At 45.7% G+C, this 21,798-nt stretch overlaps 1 long non-coding RNA gene across 1 annotated transcript in view; it reads left to right on the top strand.

Moving 5' to 3' along the window:
- Positions 1–433: 433 nt before the first annotated feature.
- LOC125969639 (uncharacterized) overlaps positions 434–21,798 on the top strand; it is a 49,645-nt gene continuing 28,280 nt past the window's right edge. The window contains exons 1-3 of the long non-coding RNA XR_011086834.1: positions 434–633; positions 704–769; positions 1,408–1,485. This is a non-coding gene — a long non-coding RNA (uncharacterized lncRNA). The remainder of the gene's footprint in view (positions 634–703; positions 770–1,407; positions 1,486–21,798) is intronic.

The following is a 21,798-nucleotide window of genomic DNA, read 5'->3' on the forward strand; positions in this document are numbered from 1 at the left end:
CTGTGGACCATAATCTCATATTTGGAGGTGTTCATTTTTATCCCAGCTGCTTCACATTTGGCAGTGAAAGTTAGAGTTTGCGGCTTGATGATCCCAGTAGTACCATATTATCGGCATAAAGCAAATACCGAGGCCACCAAACAAACCCTCAACCTCTCGATTGCACCTATAAATTCTTCCCATAAAGGTTACGAACACAATCTGTGAAGGACAGCCTTGGCAGTGTCCAATTGGATTTGGCAATGCAAACAAAACTTTAAGTATGCGTAAACTCGGGCTCTTTCCCTCCCAGCTGACATTCCATGTTCCAAGAGCCAGCTTTAGTATCTGAGAATCAAATTGCTAAATTCCCTATCTTGGGCCAGGTTACAGTACAACCAACCTTTGGCCCCTTCCAAGGGTGGTGAGCCCACTGGAACCTCTGCCTTCATAAAGCCTTGAATTACATGAGTAAAAATATACTGTATGTTATGAATCATCAGCTAGTGACACATGAGCTCTATTTTTTTACATTACCCATGATTTTTTCTTTATTGGAGGTTTGCCAAGTACTATAAGATGGAAAATGGGACTGACTATCGTACACTGGTGAAAGCCTATGCAATAAGGTTTGATGTGCTTGTCAATGGAAATGTGAGTATTATACGCTTTGGTGTTGTTTATTTTTTTTAAATTAGACTTAACAATGTGTTTTACATTGTAGGCAGGCAAGTTTAACATGATTCCCACACTTATAAACATGGTGGCAGCCTTCACTTCAGTAGGAGTGGTGAGTGTTGCTTATAGAACATTGTATGGAATAGATAAAATACAAAAAAATATCATCTGCCAGTATAGGTTATATGTCTTGATAGCACTTGAACAATCTGCTCAGCTTCTGGCTTGAGTTCTTCAGTGCAAGAGGGGGTAAAAAAATATCAAATTGGGGTCAACAGAAATGCACAGTCCATCCACAGTGTTCTGCTAAATTAAGTTCATAACATCTTCACAAGGCTTAACCACTAAATCTGGCATCCACAACAAGTCTGTTAAGTTTTGAAAATGTTTGTGCATTTTGTGAAAAGGCATTTAACATAATTTTTTAGCCATGTGTCATAGCAACAATAAGTGCAAAGCAGGGTTGATTGAAATCACTATCAGTTCAATTCAATTAGCTTATTCTTTGCACAAATGCAGCGTAACATCAGGGCAACAGTAAGAATTCAACACTAATAATTAATCTATTCACCAACCATCATTTATGATAATTGAAATACTGTCACATTTTATGGCATATTTTATATTGTGTGTCCACAAATTCACAAAATATTCACATAAACATTTGGGGACCATGTTTTGTCAATAAGTCGAGTCTGCTTTGCTCATGTTGTGATTGTATCCTTATTTTGTAATTTAACTATCATTTAGGGCACTGTGCTGTGTGATACAATACTGCTGAACTTTCTGAAGGGAGCAGCACTGTACAAGGCTAAGAAATTTGAAGAGGTAATGAGAATATTTTTTTTAATGTTGTGGATCCAGTTCCCTGAGCTTGGAACAACATTATACAAAATAAGTGTATTCTGGTCAGACCTTTTCTGATGAACTCCTCAATCTGACAGGGGCCTCAGGTTATCCACGAGGTTGTAAAAGGTATTGAAAGGTAGTAAATAATATTAACGATAAATAAGGCCATTAAAAAGTATTATAAAGTAGTATATGCCATTTGACAAAGTAATACATTTTCAAACTGCTACCCACCTGTAAGACTTTTTCGCATTTGTATTAAGTGTTGGCCTATTCCTTAAAAATCATGTAATTTCATTTATTATATAAATTATATGTGCGGATAGGACCTGTAACCCGGTGTTTCCCAAACTTGTTTCATTCACGGCACACCTTTTCATTGGAAAAAATCTCGAGGCACACCAGCAACAAAAATCAGTTCTTCTATATTAAAATCAGTTATATTACAGCGATAGACGTAAAGTCCTATTCCTATATATATTTATATATACCGTATTTATTCTAATTATCGCCCATATTCCCCGCGCCCGCGTGGGTTTTCTCCGGGCACTCCGGTTTCCTCCCATATCCCAAAAACATGCTTGGTAGGCCGATTGAGCACTCCAAATTGTCCCTAGGTGAGAGTGCGAGTGCGGATGGTTGTTTGTCTCTGTGTGCCCTGCAATTGGCTGGCAACCGGTTCAGGGTGTCCCCCGCCTACTGCCCGTTGACGGCTGGGATAGGCTCCAGCACGCCCGCGACCCCCGTGGGGACTAAGCGGTTCAGAAAATGGATGGATGGATTCTAATAATCGCCCAGTGTGTGTTAGCGATGACATAAACCAAAAACATACCTAACCTCTAATTATCGCCCATGCTGCTAAAAATTACCCCCAAAACTTACGTTTTCCTCCACGACCGCATGCCGACGCCATTGCACAAGTTTAAATATAACTGATTGGACAGCACGTCGATTGTCCCTTTTAAATTGTTTTTCTCCATAAACTATGATACAATTACACTCGTCACTCCGCTACAATATCCTCACACAATTACGTTATCGGGGCGTGCGCTCGAACAAGACGATTGCGATAACATGACGTGCGCAACACGTGATGTGCGACGGTAACGTGTCGCATCGATGGAGCGTCAGTTGACCCCGCTGTTAGAGGTAGATCAAAACAGCCGCTGTTCTAGTGTTAAGAACACCAGTGAGATGCAGGTATTGCATACTACATAAGGAAAATATACATATTATCGCCCATTTCAGTGCCCCTTGGCGATCGGACAACATTTAATCTATTAATTGGACATAAACCTTCTCTCATTATCGCCCTGGGCGATAATTAGAATAAATACAGTATATATGGAGAGTCGAATAATTGAACAAAAACTAAATACTAAATATTCTTTAAAGTGACAGTTTTTTAAAAAGGTTTTAGACAGTGTAAGAAATAAACTATTGAAAGTGATTGTGATTAAAATCCAAAAGAATCAACGTGACTTTGTTTACTGTTTTAGACTAGCTCTACAAATTTTGCGACAAAAGAACAAATTCACTTTTAAAGACGCTCCGAGTGGCTATCACAGTCGAGGTGTCTTGACTTGACTGTGTATTTTATATTGGTGAAAAAGTAACAATCCAGGTTCTCTGGTTGCACTGCATGCTCTGATTTGCATCGGACCACAAACGCACCACAACCGTCATAGTGTCACTCTTAATAAAAGCACACAGCAGCACACACAGAAACTGAATATGTGCCGATGCAATATTATCAGACCAACACAACATGAAATCTCAAGATTTGCCGATTTGCCACGTATGCATGATTAGCAAGAGGCTGACAGGCCTTGCGCTAACTGACCAGTGGTTTGGCGATCCTGTTTACAATGCGCTCCGTACTTAATATTGGACAATTTCCCACGGCACAGCTGAACATCTCACAGTGGTTGGGAAACACTGCTGTAACCTACAGTATGTTGTAGTGTGCGGCGTCAATGCAATGCTGCATGTGGATGCCAGTAACCGTAAAAAAAAAAAAAGAAGGTCCATAATGTTTCTGTAAGCGTTCGCAGTAAAAACATCAACAAAATTATTTGCGCCTACATAATATTCCCTGGTAGTGGAGGTAAAACAAAGTCATGGGGAAATGTAAGTTTTTCATTATTTGGTTGGAGGACGCTAGATTCAAAGACTGGCTTAAGCCAGTTATTGGTAACAACTGAGAGGCTTATTTCCACGTCTGTAAATAAAAATAAAAAAAACATCTGGATGGGGCTGACTGCCGTCAAGTTCAAACCAAGCCAACATTGAGGTTGTGCCGACGGGGTGGGCAGGTTAACATTTCAATGTTTTGCAGTAGCGGGACGGTTACATTACCGCAAAACTCCACTACTCTCTCGCAAGTCACTGCCAGCAGGAGTGCCAGCAACGCGAGTACAATGTTAGACAACAGAAGGCAGATCCCACTTGAGCGTCGCGACCTGAGGTGCTGTGGTGCCTGCATACAGTGACCAAATGCCAATCAGACACCTCCATTGAGGGCATTTAAGAGCTTTTCTGCAATATGTTTAATGACTTAGAAATAGCAAAAAACTTTGCGTGAGGCAAGGAAAAAACTGGCTACATAATCACGTTTGGTTTAGCGCCATACTTCAAGCTTGTTGCGAATGTCACCAAAGCCGAACCATTCACCTCATGTTTGATGAAAGTCTCAATACGTTCAAAGAAAAAACAGATGGACATACACATTCGTTTTTTTAGAGAATGACTGTGACTTCAAGATATTTTGGTTGCTAATTATTGGGACATGCAAGGGCAGATGATCTGTCACAGCACATCAAAGTAATTCTGTTTTTATTCGTAAGAGAGAGTGAACCAAGAATAAGTAATATATATAATACAATACAATACATGCTAAAAACATACCGTTTTTCTAACTTATCTCACTGCCAAACGCCTGCCCGATGTTATACGGAAGGAAAATGTAATGCCATATTTGCAGACTAAGGTTGTCCATGCCTGTGTGTGAGTGAGAGAACCATAAGTAAGCAGTGTTTTACTTCCAAAATGTAATTAGTCACAGTTACTAGTTAATTTTCAAAAAGAGTATAGTGATCCCTCGCTTTTTGCGGAAGATGTGTTCCAGAACATCTGCAAAGTAGAAATGCTATATACATTATTTAGCAATTTAAACACGATTGTGTTGAAATTTCCAACACATAGTGTTTCTTGTTGGCTGCTAGAGGGCATGTGTGTATTAAGTTAATTGGAAATATGGTTTACCTAGCAAAGCAATGCAAAGTATCCACCTTCAGAATTACCACACTACACTAACATCATGCATAGCGAAACCAAAGTGAGTCACGGTTGCATTACACTTACCCATTCAGAAAGCCGTGTGAGAAAATGACAGTAATCTGTAACTTTATTAGTAACACCTATCACTGAAGTCATATTTGCAGCTGGAAGTGGTACTGATATTAAAAAATATTGTGAAGGTATTAAAAATGTGTTAAAAAGTACTAAATTCCACTTGGGAATTTTTGTATGTACCCTGGATTTCTATATTTGTTCAGCTCATCCCGCAGAATCCAAACAAGATCCCAGGCCAGCCAAGAGACATATCTCTCCAGTGTGTCGTCCCTGGGGCCTCCTTGCGTTGGTACATGCCCGGAACACCTCACCAGGGGGCATCCTAATCAGATGCCCGACCCACCTTATCTGGCTCCTCATAACGCGGAGGAGCAGTGGCTCGACTGAGTCCCTCGCGGATTACCCAGCTTCTCATACTATCTCTAAAGGAGCACCCGGACACCCTACGGAGGAAAGTCATTTCGGCCGCTTGTATCTGGGATCTTGTTCCTTCTGTCACGACCCACAGCTCGTGACCATAGATGACGGAAGGAACATAGATCGACCAGTAAAACGAGAGCTTCGCCTTTCAACTCATTTCCTTCTTCACAATGACAAACTGGTACAGAGTACGAATCACAGCAGATGTTGCATCGATCCGCTCCATTCCGCCCTCATTCGTAAAAAAATACCCCAAGATACCTGAACTCCTTAACTTGGGGTAAGATCTCATCCTCGACCCGGAGAGGCCATTCCACTCTATTCCGACTGAGGACCATGGTCTCAGGATATTGACGGACTGATTTTAATCTCAACTGCTTCACAACCGGCTGCAAATCAACCAGTGAGAGTTGGAGATCACGGCTTGGTGGGAGGGTGATTCCTCTGTAGTTGGAGCACACCCTCCGGTCCTCCTTCTTAAAAAGAGGGACCAACACCCTGGGCTGCCAATCCAACTGTCCTGGATGGCCATGCATTTTTGTATAAGTGTTTCAGCTAGGACAGCCCCACAACATACAGAGCCTTTCAGAACTCCTGGTGGATTTCAACCACTCCCGGGGCCCTGCCAGCGAGGAGTTTTTTAACCACCTTGGTGACAGAGATAGGAGACACCACCTCAGGAGTTTCCAGGGTCCGCTTTCTCAGTGGGAGGCATGTCGGTGGAATTGAGGAGCTCTTTGAAGTATTCTCCCCGCAGACTCACAACGTCCCAAATAGGCAGTAGCATGCTATCGCCACTATATGCACAATGCACTGCATTCCTCTCCTGTGACGCTGGATGGTGGACCAGAATTTCCTCTGAGCCATCTGGAAGTAGTATTCCATAGCCTCACCAAACTCCTCCCACACCAGAGTTTTTGATTTCACGACTGCCACGCCACATTCAGCTCGATCATCCAGTACCCGTCAGCTGCCTCCGGAGTGCCACAGGCCAAAAAGGCCCAATGGCACTATTTCTTCAGCTCAACAGCATCGTTTACCACCATTGTCCACCAGCGGTTTGAGGATTGCCGCCATAACATGCACCGACCACCTTACGACAACCGATCGGGCGCATCAACAATAGAGGCACGAAACATGGTCCACACAGACTCAATGTCCTGAACGTGGGCAACGTTCTGGAATTTGAAACACTTTCTAACAGGGGGATTCTGCCAGATGTTCCCAACAAACCCTCACAATACATTTGGGTCTGCCAAGTCGGACCAGCCTATTCCCCTACCATCGGAGCCAATACAGGTCGTGATCAGTTGACAGATCCGCCCGACTGTCCAAAATATGCAGCCACAAACCTGACGACACGAGTACAGACTCTATCATTGAACTGCGGCCTTGGGTGTCCTGATGCCAAAAGCGCATGTGGACAACCACACCCTTATGCTCAAACATAGTGTTCGTTATGGACAATCCATGTCGAGCACAGAAGTCAAATAACCCTTCAGGTTATTACCCACATGACATTGAATTGCCCCAGCAGAATGATGGCATTCCCAGGGGGAGTGCTCTCCAGCACGCCCTCCAAGGACTCCCAAATGGGAAGGCACTTTCAAGATTCAAGATTCAAGATTCAAGAGTTTTTTATTCGCCATGTTTGAGCGTGCCAAACAAGGAATTTGACTTCCGACTTTGAGCTGCTGTTTGGTTCATACACACAAATAACAGTCGGGACCCATCCCCATCACCACTGGTGTGTACCCCATTGTACAGGTGCCAAGCTGGGAGGGAAATGAGTATGCCCATCACCACAGTGGAAGTGAGTCCAAACATCCTGACTGCCTAATTGCAGCAGCAGGCCAAATAATTAATAAAGGAGAGTGGTAATAACCAGTCAACTTTCCGTCCAGGTGAATCCACATCTCACTGATGAATAGGACAAAACTAGGTACGTGTGCAAGATGGACAGGTCGAATTTCATATATATTTTTAACAAGCACTGGGAGTACTTTTTACAACCGTGGTGACAGCATATGGGGAGAACAACAATAGTGAGTCCTTGCGATCATGCTGAAGCTTTCATGGCTCGCTTCTAAGTTTAATGTAATGGCCATATGAATTTAAAGTTGCATGACTTAATAATTGAGATGAGAAATGTGGCACTTTCTGGAAGGCCTGACACATTATTGCGGGGCATTAGTTCCGTTGCCATGAGTGGGTGACTCGGGGATGCCAACTAAGTGATGGGCTTTCATGGCACGGTGGTTAAGTGGATAATGGGGCGTCTCATCCTCGCTGTCGAGCGGGTGCACTTGATCAAGAAGTAGGCAGCACTGGTGTTTGCGAGTGAACCTGGGCCCAGAGAATCTAGCTTGACAAATGACTCAGTCACATGGACCTCCGCTTGCGGGAGGCCCGCGACTTGGACAAAGTGGCCGCTCAGAGTACTTACTATTTCTCAGTTACGTCAGGAATACTGAAACTGATTCTTGGCCTCTGGGACCTTTCATCCTTAAAACTGGTGACTTCTGTAGTGTAAATGAAGCAACAGTATGTAGAACAGTTCACAATGTCTGCAGTGCAATTTGTGAGATGAGAAATCTATACAGTGATCATTGCTGTGATGTGCAACTTCCTGAAGCAGCATAAGTCAAGTCAAGTCAAGTTTATTTATATATCCCGAAATCACAGACACGTGTCAAAGGGCTTCACATGTGCACAATTGACAATTAATCTCAACATCCCCTGATCTTAACTCCCAGGAGGGCAAGGAAAAACTCAATAACCCCTGCTAGAGAAAAATGAGAAACCTTGAGAAGAGACCACAGATGGGAGGATCCCATAACAGTCCTGTCTGTCCAATGAAAGACAGATGTTCCGGTAATGGTTGCAGAAAATAACAGAGGACTTGCACTCAGAGCTGCATTCACATCGAAGCATTCATGTTCAGTCAGAAAAGCTGTATTTTTAAACATGTAAGGATTGAATATGGCTTGTTTTTGCTTGAATTGTAAAAGAAAATTATTAAGTAAACGTAGGCTGTTGTCGTGACCAAAATGTTCTCAAGTGAGAAAAAAATATTTTCACAATATTCTTTAATTAAACAGATTTCTAATACGTTTACATCGGTCATTGAACACCTCTCTTCTAATTTCATATCTAATTCCATCTATCCATCCATCCATTTTCTGAACCACTTGTCCTCACGGGGGTCGCGGGTGTACTGGAGCTTATCCCATTTGTCGGTCGGCGAGGGACACCCTGAACTGGTGGCCAGCAGGGCAGACAGAGACAAAAAACCATTCGCACTCACACCTATGGACAATTTGGAGTGCTCAATCAGCCTACCAAGCTTGTTTTTGGGACGTGGGAGAAAATCGGACTGCCCGGATAAAACCCACGCGCGCACGGGGAGAACATGCAGACTGCACACAGGGAGGACCGAAGGCGGAATAGAATCCGCAACCTCTGAACTGTGAGGCGAACATGCCTCACCGTGCCGCCCGCACCAGTAATACATAAACAACAAATAAATAAATAAATTACCCAGATCATGTCATATGTGGACTTCTTAATTTATCATCAGCACACTGTAAATGTGAAATTGATACGTTTTGAGAAGCCATGCCCACGCCTGTAATAAAGTCTATGGAGAGGTGGGACCGTGGCCGATGGGGGACAGGTAGTGGTTGAAGCAGGCCGGCCGCCACCATGACGGAGGATGGTGAGAATCTTGCTCCTCGATTGGTCCTCCCAGGGAAATGCTTGTGACAGGGCACAGTTGCAAGAACCGTGTCGTTAGGAAAGAGAGATGTTAAATTACCCAAAGAACAAGGACCACCGGGCCTGGCAGCAGTTCTGCCTCTTGGTGGTTTGGAAGTTGCGGTGGTCTGTTAACACAACAAACGGGGAAGCCGCTCCCTCTGGCCAGTGTTGCCACTCTTCTAATGCTAATTTTATCGCTAGGAGTTTGCAGTTACCAATGTAATTGTGCTTGGGAGGAGACAGCCGGCGCGAGAAAAAGGCACAAGCAGTCTCAAAGGGCTTCACATAGACAAACAATTGACAATTATTCTCAAAGCATCCCCTGATCTTAAGCTACCAAAAGGGCATGGAAAAAACTAAAAAAAAAACTATCAGGGGAAAAATGAGAAACCTTTAGAAGGGACCACAGATGGAAGGATCCACCTTTAAGGATCACCAGGCTGCAATGGATGCAAAGAGGGCACATGAAATACGTAATATGAAAATCAATGAAAAAGTGGATGTCCAAGTCAAAGTGAAGAGCTGCCGGAGGTGCCCTCGATTGTCCTGGCAGTGTCTTCAAGGAGGGTAAGCTGCAGTTCCCTTATCCTGAATTGGTCCACGAGAATCAAGATAGCTGCTGTCAGCTTGGGTGCCACCTAACCACCTCCCCAGCCGGGGAGGGGTGGGGGGAGGGGGGATGGGGAGAGGGAGCGAAACAAACTCCAACTGAATCGGCCACTACAGGTTAATTAAAGGCCATATCATAGAAATGTGTCTTTAAACGTGTCTTAAATGTTTCTAGTGAGGTAGCAGTTCTCATATCCATTGGTAGGGCATTCTAAAGCTCTGGAGCCCGAATAGAAAATGCTCTAGACCCTGTAGACATTTTCTTGGCCCTTGGTGTCACTAAAAGACTAGCGTTTTGCGAACGAAGGTTACGAGACGGAACATAAGGAACAACTAGGTCAACGAGATATGAAGGCGCTAAGCCATGCAACGATTTATAGGTTAATAGAACAACCTTGAACTCACATCTTAAATGGCCCGGGGGCCAATGTAAGTTGACTAATATTGGGGTAATGTGATCAAATTTTCTTGTCCGTGAGAGCAGCCTTGCAGCAGCAGTACGTACTAACTGTAGACTTTTGATGCTGGACTTAGGAAGACCAGAGAATATTGCATTACAATAGTCCAGGCGCGACGTGATGAACGCATGTATAATAGTTTCCGCATCACCGGTCGAGAGGATCGGACGAATCTTAGCAATATTACGAAGGTGAAAAAACACAATTCTGGTTATATTCTTAATGTGCTTTTTTGAAAGGAGAGCGTTTGGTCAAATATTACCCCGAGATTAGTTACAGTATCGCTCTGAGTGATAGTACGGTTATCTATAGTTATAGTGGTTTCCTTAAATAAGTGTTGATAACGAGTTGGACCAATTATGAACATCTCAGTTTTATCTGGGTTAAGACGAAGGAAGTTAAGAGACATCCATTGTTTGATCTCTGCAAGGCACGCCTCAAGATTACAACAGTCCCGCGGATCTGTTATCGATAACGGCATATGTAATTGGGTGTCATCCGCGTAACATTGAAAACTAATATTATGCTTACGTATTATGTCCCCAAGCGGAATCATAAATATTAAATAGAATTGGTCCGAGTATCGATCCCTGTGGGACACCACACGTAACATTATAGAACTCAGAGGACAAATTGCCGTGGACCACTCGGTGCGTCCTGTCTGATAGATAGGAATAGAACCAGCCTAGTGCTGACCCTAAAATACCAACACAACTTTTAAGATGCTCTAATAAAATATCGAAGTCTACAGTGTCGAAAGCAGCACTAAGATCGAGTAGTAACAATACCGATGAAGTGTTTGAATCCATAGCTATGAGGAAGTCATTAGTCACTTTAGCAAGTGCTGTCTCTCAGCTCTAAAACCAGACTGAAAAGATTCATATCGATTATTGGCGACCATGTAATCAATTAGCTGCTGCGCTACTACTTTTTCAAGAAGTTTTGCTATGAATGGGAGGTGTTAGGGTTTTTCAGATTATCCTTATCGTATGATTATGTTGGAATGCAACCGGTAATAAATAACCTACCTTGTCCCATCCTCCACAAGGTCATAAAACATCCCCTGATATGTTTTGACTAGAGCACAAGGGCTTCCTATTCAACCTACTCTTACCCCCACTCTGTTTCTCTTAATAAATATGCCCTTGCAGGAGGGAGAGTTTTAGACTTCACTCCTTCAACGTGTGAGCTCTCCACCTGCAGGTGTCTAAAAGGACTTGCTTGTCTCTCGTGTGGTTCTTGCAAAATAAGTGGGAGTGAGCAGGAGGTTTGAAACTGGCCTATAATTACTTAGACAGTCCGGGTCAAGATTTAGTCGCTTAAGTAATGGTTTAATGGTTTTAAAGGCTGTTGGCACTATCCCAGAGGAGACAGACAGATTAATTATATTTACGACAGACGGTCCTAAAATTTCAAATATTTTTTTAAATAGTTTGAGTAAACTTGTTGTTTGTTTAGCCGCACTAACCAAATGTGTAAGCCTGCCGCACTAACCAATTGTGTAAGCCTTTCAAGGGACACGGTAATCGGCGGTCTCGACTGAGCAATTGGAATGGTCATCTTGATCTCATCCCTAATGGATTCAATCTTTCGAGCGAAAAATTTCATGAACTCGTCAGCTGAGTGCAAGGAGCTATCGGGGGTCGGCTGGCGTGTGTTAGCTTTGCCACTGTATCAAATAGATATTTAGGATTGTTTTTATTGAGATTAATGACTTGCGAAAAATAACGGGTTTTTGCTAAGATAAGATCTTTATATTTCAGGAGGCTGTCACACCATGCCCGATGGAAAACCTCAAGTTTGGTAAACGCCATCTGTGCTCATGCTTTCTACATAATTGCTTAAGCGTACGTGTTTCATCTGTGAACCACGGAGTAGGCAATCTACGGTGAGTTTTCAGACGTAACGGCGCCACAGAGTCGATGGCATTTAACAAAGTCGCATTGAATTCATTTGTAAGATTATCAATTGAGCCGATATATGCGGGAAATATGGCAGTTGCCGGCGACAGTAACTCAGATAGCGCAGTTGCAGTCATGGAGTTAATATTACGGCTGCTATAATTCTGATTGCTCTCTTGTCTTTGACAAAGAACTAAAATTTCAAATTTTATTAAGTAATGATCATATAAAACAGTAGTGTATGGCAGTACTGTTATATTTGAGGTTGCAAGTCCTCGGGATGATACCAGATCTAAGGTATTTCCATTCTTATGCGTTGCTGTCTGTATGGCTTGCGTAAAACCAAACATATCAGTTAAAGTCTGAAACGCCGAAGTAAGTGGCTCTGACGGTAAATTCATGTGGATATTGAAATCACCCATGATTATTATATTATCCGCATTTGTCACTAGATCAGCCACGAATTCTGAAAATTCATCCAGAGAGCCAGAGTAAGGCCCGGGTGGACGGTAAATAACAGCAAGATAAAATGACGGTAAAGCGGTGGATCGGACAGTGAGAACTTCAAATGTTTTAAAAACGTTAATCGAACGAAGCCTAAATCTAAGCTCAGAATTTGAGATGAGGACGACACCCTCACCCTTTTTTTGAGGACGCGCCACATGCGAGCTCACAAAATTTGGAGGCGAGGCCTCATTAAGCGGCAGCAGTTCATTAGGTTTTAACCAGGTCTCGCAAAGACCAAAAACGTTTAGATTATGTTCCGTGATGAGATCATTAACGAGAACTGCTTTTGTATGAAGCGATCTAATATTCATAAAACCAAGTTTAAGTGTAATCGGTCGGTCAGGGTTCGTATCTATCGAAGGATTTTTAAACGAAATGTGAGTAAGATTGTGTTCTCCAGGCCTGACATCACCTCTCAAATGTTTATTAGCGTGGTGGGACAATACGACCTTGGGAATTTGATAGTAAATATTTGTTACACATGTAATATTATCTGAAACAGGCACCGTTTCATCAGCGATACCGGTCGGGACGGAGTGATTGGATTTGTCTACTACCTCATGAGAAAGTGTGTTCACATGTACTGTAGCACTATTCAAACTGTGACGCTATAGTCTACACAAGGAGCTATGTGCATGCTTGAAGTCTAGCCTAGCACTAGTTAACTTTAACTTAACAGACTCCAAACCCATCCTAACAGGTGGTCTAATCACCTGTGCCCCGGCCTGCTCTAAAGTGACCTGTCATGAGTGGCTCAAACAGTAATCTATATTCCTAGAAAGAGTGAAGGCGCTTTCACGGTTAGGATGAAGGCCGTCCTTCCTCAGCAGGTCGGGGCGGCCCCAGAAGGAGGAGCCGTTATCTATAAAATACAGTACCTGCTTGTTACAGAACCCAGCCATCCATCGATTAAGGGAGACTAATCTACTAAACCTCTCATTGGTGCCTCTCCCAGGCAGGGGGCCAGAGACAAATACTCGATGCCGACTCATCTTTCTGGCGGGAACACAAGTCCTCGCTATGTTTTTCTTTGTGATCTCTGATTGCCTCATCCTAACATCATTGGCGCCGACGTGTATTACTATGTCCGAGTTGCTCGTGTTGTTGGAACTACGCTGTTGACTTGGCCTATTGCGAGTCAGGTCCCTAAGATTAGCTTCAATGTCGGGTGCTCTGCCCCCAGGAATACACATTACCGTGGCTGGATTTTTAAGCGTAATATTTCGGGTAATGGAGTCACCTATGACCAAAGTGCGAGGGCCAGTAGACCGAGATGACTTTGGACGGCTATGCGTCTTACCTGGCTCATTGCGATTAGCAAGCCGCTTGGGGCTAATGCTAACTGAGCTAGCGGGCTGACTACAGTCTGCGTCTGTGTCCACCACATCTACTGTTATCGCACTATTCTGCTCTAGCTGGCGGACACAAACCTCTTGATCCGCAGCCATACTTTATGTGTCCGATGATCGACGGTAGACAAACGCCCACGAAGCCCTCCACTGAGAGTAACGTGGTCGAAATGGCAGGGATTGACGGTCCGCGACTTTCAACAAAAGTAAACTCCCAAAAGTGGAGTAAAAAACGTAAAAATCAAGGACAAACTCAAACCTCGTCACCAGATTAGACCACGGATAGCTAATGGGAAATGTGACTGCATCTCAACCAAAACCCCGAGTTTTCTGACCCGACACGTGGTTTCATGAGGCGTTGGGAAAGCACTCCCACGTCGGAGGCGTCCACCTCCACGACAAACTGCTTCACGGGATCGGGCATCCTGAGGATGCTGAGGCGGAGGTGAAGCATGTCTTTTCCTCCATTTCCATGCCTCGTATCACGTATCCTAGGAATTTAACGGAGGAGGCATGAAACTCGCACTTCCCCGCCTTGACATAAAGGGCGTTCTCCAGCAGGCGACGCAGCACTGGCCGGACATGGTTGACCTGCTCGGCAAGAGTACGGGAGATTTGAATTAAATTGAGTTCCTTTATTGTCACTGTTAACGCAGTGTTAACTGTGACAATCAGTTTGGCAGCTCCTCATGGCAGGTGTTGCGGCGACCTGGCAGGTGCGCACCTGTCTGCGAGTGCATGTGACCACAAGGGGTCACTGCGGGCGTACGACGTGAACGCGCAGTATGCAGCGGAGCTCCACAGAGTGCCTCAACAGCTGAGCGCAATTTATCCTGATTGGGAGCGTGCACACACCAGTGTTCGTAAGCAGCAAACAACACAATCCTTTGGTCCTGTGAGCAGCAGCAGCAGCAGCAGCAGCAGCAAACAACACGATCCTTTCGATCAGTAAGCAGCAGCAGCAGCAGCAGCAGCAGCAGCAAACAACACAATCCTTTCGATCAGTGAGCAACACAGCAGTAGCAGCAAACAGCACTGAGTTCCATGGAGAAAGGAAAAAACTCATGGGAAGAGGAGACCAGAGGGACTACTGGTTTTTCAGCTTGATGGTTTCGCTCAATAAAACCCGAACAAAGAGTGAAATCACAGTCTGGTCTAATCCTTCCTTTTCAAGTGTGGAAAACCATGAAGTTAAAATACACTTGCCAGTGAAAAAACGCCTGTGACCAGTGAATAACCGCGTGTGACCAGCGAAAAACCGCCTGTGACCGGTGAAGACTCAACTTGTGGCCACAACCAAGAGGGAAGATGGCAAAGTCACTGGATGATTTGAAAGTTGAGAGGACCACAGCTTAGTCATGGATGTAAACGAAGAAATGGAAGCCGCTTACATGGCAGAGGCCCATGTAACGACTGTGGAGGATCTAGATGTCCAACTGAGAACCGACTTAGAAAAGCCGGAGAAGGATTGTGAGCAAAAGACAAAGTTAAACGCCTAATTCAAGAGACACTCTGGGGCGTACATGGAGGAAGAGAACTGTCCCTAGCTATCCATGTTGCAGAGGTTGAGTGCAGAAATGTCTCATCTGACCAGCCAGCCAGAACTCTGGAGTCCTCCGAGTTCATGCTGACTCACTTAGAGAAGTTGGTGCTTAAGGCAAAAGAAGCGCACCAGAACTGGAATCACTGGGCTCTGCCTACCGGACAAAAAGACTTTGATGACCGCCTAAGACAGCTGGAGGTGCACCTTTCCCAGTTGGTATCAAGAAAGGCCACCTTCATCAAAGCAGCAAAGATGAAATCAGATGCAGATAATGAAGAACTCCCAGGTCGCCATCCAGTGGCAGCAATAAAGCTAAAAGCCACAGCCCTACCAAAGTTTGCTGGTAACCAGAGGCTGCTACAGATGGACGCAAGAATGGGAGGCTCTGCAAAAACAAGGGGAACCGACTGGCTCCAAAGAGGTGAAGAAATTTCAACTGCTTGATAGCCTTGATGAGAAGGTGGCTAGAGATCTATGTCTGTCGACATACAACTCATCAGATTACATCCTTCGAGTCCTGGAGAACTGGTTTGGGAACCAAATCACCATCGATCTTCGAAGAGCTACAAGTGAGTCCACCAGTCCGTAGCGGTCAGCCAAGAAAAGTCATAGAGCTCATCCAAATGGTGATTTGATGATTTGAGTGAACTGGATAATGCAGACGCCATTAAGAACCCGACGGTGGCTAAATCCATCGAGGGCAAGCTCCCGGAAACCCGAAAGAAAGACTGGCTGACATATGCTGCTGATGAGAGAAATGCTGTGAACCGCCACAACCGCTTCAACAAGCTAATCACATACCTGAAATCACAAAAATCCATATATGAACAACTGGATCAGCTGAGAGACATCGTCGAACCTGCCAAGGAGAAAACCAAGTTTCAAAAGTATGCCAGGACAACGACAACCAAGTCCAGCAGTGAAACAGTAGGATGCATCATTTGCATCATTTGTGGTGACCCAAAGCACAGAAAGAAACTATATTTCTGCAGAAATTTTAGGATAAACCTAAAGCCATCAGAGAAGAGGGACACACGCAGCACATCAGCTTGGTGCCTGCAAAAGATGCCTCGAAGTCCACAACGGCGACGACTGCAAGAAGACTTACCTGTGCAGGAAACCAGAGTGCAAAGACCAACACCACTTTCTTCTCTGTCCAGTTGCCAGACCCCAGTCCCAAGGAACACCCAAATCCAGTCCAGTGAGAGCTGAGGGCAAAAGATACACAGAAACTCAAGAAAAGTTCCTCTCCAAACTTACACCAGGGTTGGCGCAGCAGTGTCAAGATGCCTTTTGCAATGTAGCATCCAGGGCATACAACTCCACTGCAGCTGAGAGAGGCCTTCTGGAAGAAAACTGCTTAAACGAGTACCCAGTAATCCTAATGCTCCTTAATGTCACTTCCAACGATGGACAAACAATTGGGACCCTGATCGACCTGGCATCAGACACAAACTACATAACACACAAAGCTGCAAGCAAGTTGAACCTGAGAAGTGAAGATGTGACACTGGTGGTTTACGGCGTTGGAGGGATGAAGGTGTCTGTAGCAACCGAGCGCTACCTTCTCAAGATACGTGTCAGCACTCCAAGAGGAACTCTCACGTCACACCAACTGATCTGCTATGGGCTAGATAAAATTGCAGAAGTTCACAGACATGTGCCAGCAGTCAAGTTACAGAGGATCTTCCCGGATGTTTCCCTCCAAGACCTTGCAAGACCAAAGGAAGTGCAACTTCTGATCAGTCACGAAGAAGGGCAGTTGGTATCCCAGAAAGTTCATTCTGTCTGTGACCTAGTGGTTTGGGACGGCCCGCTCGGCAAGACCATCGGAGGCACGCACCCGGACCTCTTCGAAGAAGTCACCTTAATGGCTCATACATCAAAAACACACTTCGCAAAATCCATGAGATCTGCAGCAGTTAAATACACTGAGCTCACCTGGAAGGATCCAGTCTCCTGCCAGCCTCCCAACCGTCCCAGCACCCAGTTCAATACAGCCATTAGCAGCAGAGACTTTCTGAAGTGGTGGAAACGGGAAAGCATCGGAGCCGCTTGTGAGCCGAGATGCGGAGGATGCCGTTGCGGGAACTGCCAACCCGGGGGGAAAGAGATGACATTTGCTGAAGAACAATAGATGGAGATGGTAAGAGATGGCTTGACGTGTGTGAAAGGGGATCATCACAGCCCTGAACCACACTGGCACGCCAAGTACCCATGGACAGGAGATCCAGCATCACTACCAACAATAAAAGCGCGGTTGAAGCCACATTCCACAGAACGGAGAGGCAGCTGGCAAAGGAACCAGAGTGGGAGAGGGCTTATAGCTCACAAGTCCATGAGATGGTTAATCGCAAGGCTGCAGTGAAGCTGTCCAAAGGAATTCTGCAGAACTGGACTGGGCCGGTGTGGTACATAAGTCACCTGATTGCACCAAATCTCCATTCAGTCTCCACCCCAATGAGGTTAGTATGGAACAGCAGCCAGAAGTACAGAGGTCTGAGTTTAAACGATATGCTGATCAAAGGTCCTGATGTCCTGAATCCAATCAGAGCTGTCCTGGTCAGGTTCCGAAATGGAATCTTTGCTGCTCCTGGTGACATCCACAGAATGTACAACTCTGTCTGGCTGGAAGAAAGAGAGGTCCACCTGCACAGGTTCCTGTGGCGTGATACTGAGGAATCTGAAATAGAAGATTTCGCCATAACAAGAGTCAACATTAGAGACAAACCTGCAGGTTGCATAGCCCAAGTCGCCATGCGAGAGACCGCCAACCTGCCTCCATTCAGCCATTTCAAAGAGGAGAAGCGTGTGCTGGAGGAAGATGCATATGTCGACGACAATTTAACTTCTCACAACGACCTTGACCACCTGAAATTCCTCATTTCCAACATCGAGCAGATCCTTAAAGCAGGGGGATTCTTCGTGAAGCCCTGGGTCTACTCTGATCAAAGTGGGAGGAAATGGCCGGAAGGTGAGAAGATGGAGTCAAAGACCATGATTCTGCCAAACCAGCTTACTGAAGAGGACAACAAAGCCCTCGGCCGTGGTTATACCATCGAAGATGACAAGCTACATGTCATGGTTTCAGTTAACTTCTCCAAGAAAAGGAGGAAATAATGCCTCGGCCAAAACTTACTGAGAGAGGACGAAAGAGGACAAACCCCAGGCCACTCACCAGAAGAGAGCTGTTAAGCCAAGTCTCTGGTCTTTATGATCCACTTGGCTTCGTGACTCCAGCAAAGCAGAAAGGAGCCATCCTGGTCAGAAGAGCTTTCTAAGAAGCAAAAATAATGTACAGCAGAGAAGACACATGAGATGCCGCCTTGTCCAAAGAACTCAGAGAAGATGCCATAAAGCTCCTCGAAGAGTATGCTGACCTAAGCCAAATCAAATGGAAAACCATGTGGCATTACCTTTTCTGACGTACGGAAGTGAGGCATGGGCCCTGAAAACAGAACACGAAGACAAACTAAACATAGCAGAAATGAGGATGATCAGATGGATGTGTGGTGTGTCAATGAGGTAGAAAAAAAACAGTGCAGAGCTGAGAAAGAAGATGGGAGTGGAGGCCATAGTGGATGTGGTGAGGAGAGGCAGACTGTGATGGTACGGACATGTAGTGAGGAAGGACGAGTTATGTCATATAATGTAGAGGGAACAAGACCCAGTGGCCGACCTAAAAAGACCTGGCAGACGACCGTGTCAGCCAACATGAAGGCACTCGGCATCAACCACGAGATGGCCATGGACTGTTCCCGGTGGAAGAAAGCCATATCAAGAACCCGGTCCAACCCAGCGGCGCCTGGAAAACGGACTTTAAACCAATGATGATGATGATGGCAGTGACGTGCTGCGCCTCATAGTCCTCATCCCCGCAGAGGATCAGTGTGATGGACACTAGTTTTCCTGAAAAGTGCGATCTTTCTGTGTTACCACACTAAGATCGAGCGGGAGGTTTTGCGCCGACCTGGGAGGTGCGCACCTGTCTGCGGCTGCATGTGACTACAAGGGGTCACAGCAGGCGTATGACGTGAACGCGCAGCACGCAGCGGAGCTCCACAGAGCGCCTCAACAGCTGAGCACAATTTATCCTCATTGGGAGCATGCACACAGCAGTGTTCATAAGCAGCAAACAACACAATCCTTTGGTCCAGTGAGCAGCAGCAGCAGCAGCAGCAGCAGCAGCAAACAACACTACCCTTTCGATCAGTGAGCAGCAGCTGCAAACAACACAATCCTTTCGATCAGTGAGCAACACAGCAGTAGCAGCAAACAGCACTGAGCTCCACAGAGAAAGGAAAAAACTCATGAGAAGAGGAGAACAAAGGGACTACCGGTTTTTCAGCTTGATTGTTTCGCTCAATAAAACCCCAACAAAGAGTGAAATCCCAGTCTGGTCAAATCCTTCCTTTTCAAGTGTGGAAACCCATGAAGTTAAAATACACTTGCCAGCAGATCATGCACAAACATGTATATAAAACAATATAAAATACAGATAAAATGCAATCTAGGGTCAGTCTTCACAAGGGATGAGCAGGCGTGGGGTGATGATTTTAACAGCCTGATGAAAAAAAGCTGTTGCTCAATCTTGAAGTTCTCGATTTTAAAAAGCGGTCTCAAAAAAAGTCTGTTGTTCGGTCGGCTTTGAAGACAGCACGGCCCGCTAGCTCGATAGTCGCGTCAGGAATGCAATGGTCCAGCCAGGACTCCGCGACAACCAGACACAGCACTCCAGACCGTGAGATGTGCTCCGCTCGTCCATCCCGTTGGTCATCGACCGGGCATCAGCATGAAAGAGGCTGGGAATGACCAGCCTGCATGGTCGAGCTTTTAGCCAGTTTGGTGAAAACAGTGGCCCCTAAGAGGCTCTCGAATGTGGATGAGAGAAGGGGCATTGGGTAGCGTTTTTTTACCGTGATTTCATTGAGCCCGCAATAGTCAATGCAGGGGCAAAATGTGGGCGAGGAGAACGATCGGTTGATTCCAGCTGCGAGAGAGTCCTGGATGTACTTCTCCATGGCTTGGTGTTCCAGTTTGCGCAGCGAGTAGTTGTCCCCTGGGATGAGAAGTGGACGGAAATGTGGCGGAAGGAAGGTTCCTACTTCAGGCAGCGATGGTGGCGGCGCTCACTCCACTACTGCACAGATTCCGTCTCCCAGCCCATGATCGGGATATGCTGACGCAACCAGTCCTAGGATGAGTGGCTTGTCTGGAATAGAAAAAAGGTGAAGTGAATTATTTCACAATGGTTACCCAAGGGAAGCATTGTTACATCCGTCATCTCGTCTATCAGGCGGCTGTCCAGAGCGCGAGGCGGAATGGGAGAAGCCAGGGGCAAGGATTCGATGCCATACTGGTGAGCGAGACCGGTGTCCATGATGCTGGCCTCTGCACCGGAGTCTACCAGTGCTTCCTTGGTCTTATCCCCTTCTGGAAGAAGAAACCGGGCCTAGAGGCAGACAGACAGACAAAGGTTTCTGTGGATTCTACAGCAACGCTTCTCCGCCGACAGAGCGGTGCGCCCCAGCTCCATAGGCTCAGCTGCACCACTGATGGGGGCAGCTGGAGTTGATTTTCGACCACTGTTAGGCTCTCAGCGGACGCTTCGTGGCTGTTGTCTACTGTCTACCGTCGATCATTGGACACCTAAGTATGGCTGCGGATCAAGTGGTTTGTACGGCTTCGTTCACCAACTGCACCCTTCTCTTAGAGAGGTTGTGCCTGCTAGAGGGCCGTGTCCGCCAGCTAGAGCAGAATAGCGCGATAACCGTAGATGTGGCGGACACAGATGCGGGCTGTCGTCAGCCCGCTGCCCAGTTAGCATTAGCCCCAAGCGGCTTGCTAATTGCGATGAGCCAGCTAAGATGGCTGTCCCAAGCCATTTCGGTCTACTGGCTCTCGCACTTTGGTCATAGGTGACTCCATTACCCAAAACATTAAAAATCCAGCCATGGTAATGTGTATCCCTGGAGGCAGAGCACCCGACATGGAAGCTAATCTTAGGGAGCTGGCTCGCAATAGGTCTAGTCAACAGCGTAGGTCTAAATACACTAGCTACTCGAATATAGCGATACGCGTTGGCTCCAATGATGTTAGGATGAGGCAATCAGAGATCACGAAGAAAAGCATAGCAAGGACTTGTGATCTCACCAGAAAGAGTCCTGGATGTACTTCTCCATGGCATTGAGTATTGGTTTTTGGACTCCTGCCTGGGAGAGGCACTGATGAGAGGTTGAGGAGATTAGTCTCCCTTAATCGATGGATGGCTGCTTTCTGTAAAAAGCAGGGACTGTATTTTATAGAGAACTGGTCTTCCTTCTGGGGCCGCCCTGACCTGCTGAGGAAGGACGGCCTTCATCCTAACCGTGAAGGTGCCTTCACTCTTTCAA

The sequence above is a fragment of the Syngnathus scovelli genome, chromosome 5, assembly GCF_024217435.2.
Source record: "Syngnathus scovelli strain Florida chromosome 5, RoL_Ssco_1.2, whole genome shotgun sequence".
NCBI classification, from domain to species: Eukaryota; Metazoa; Chordata; class Actinopteri; order Syngnathiformes; family Syngnathidae; genus Syngnathus; species Syngnathus scovelli.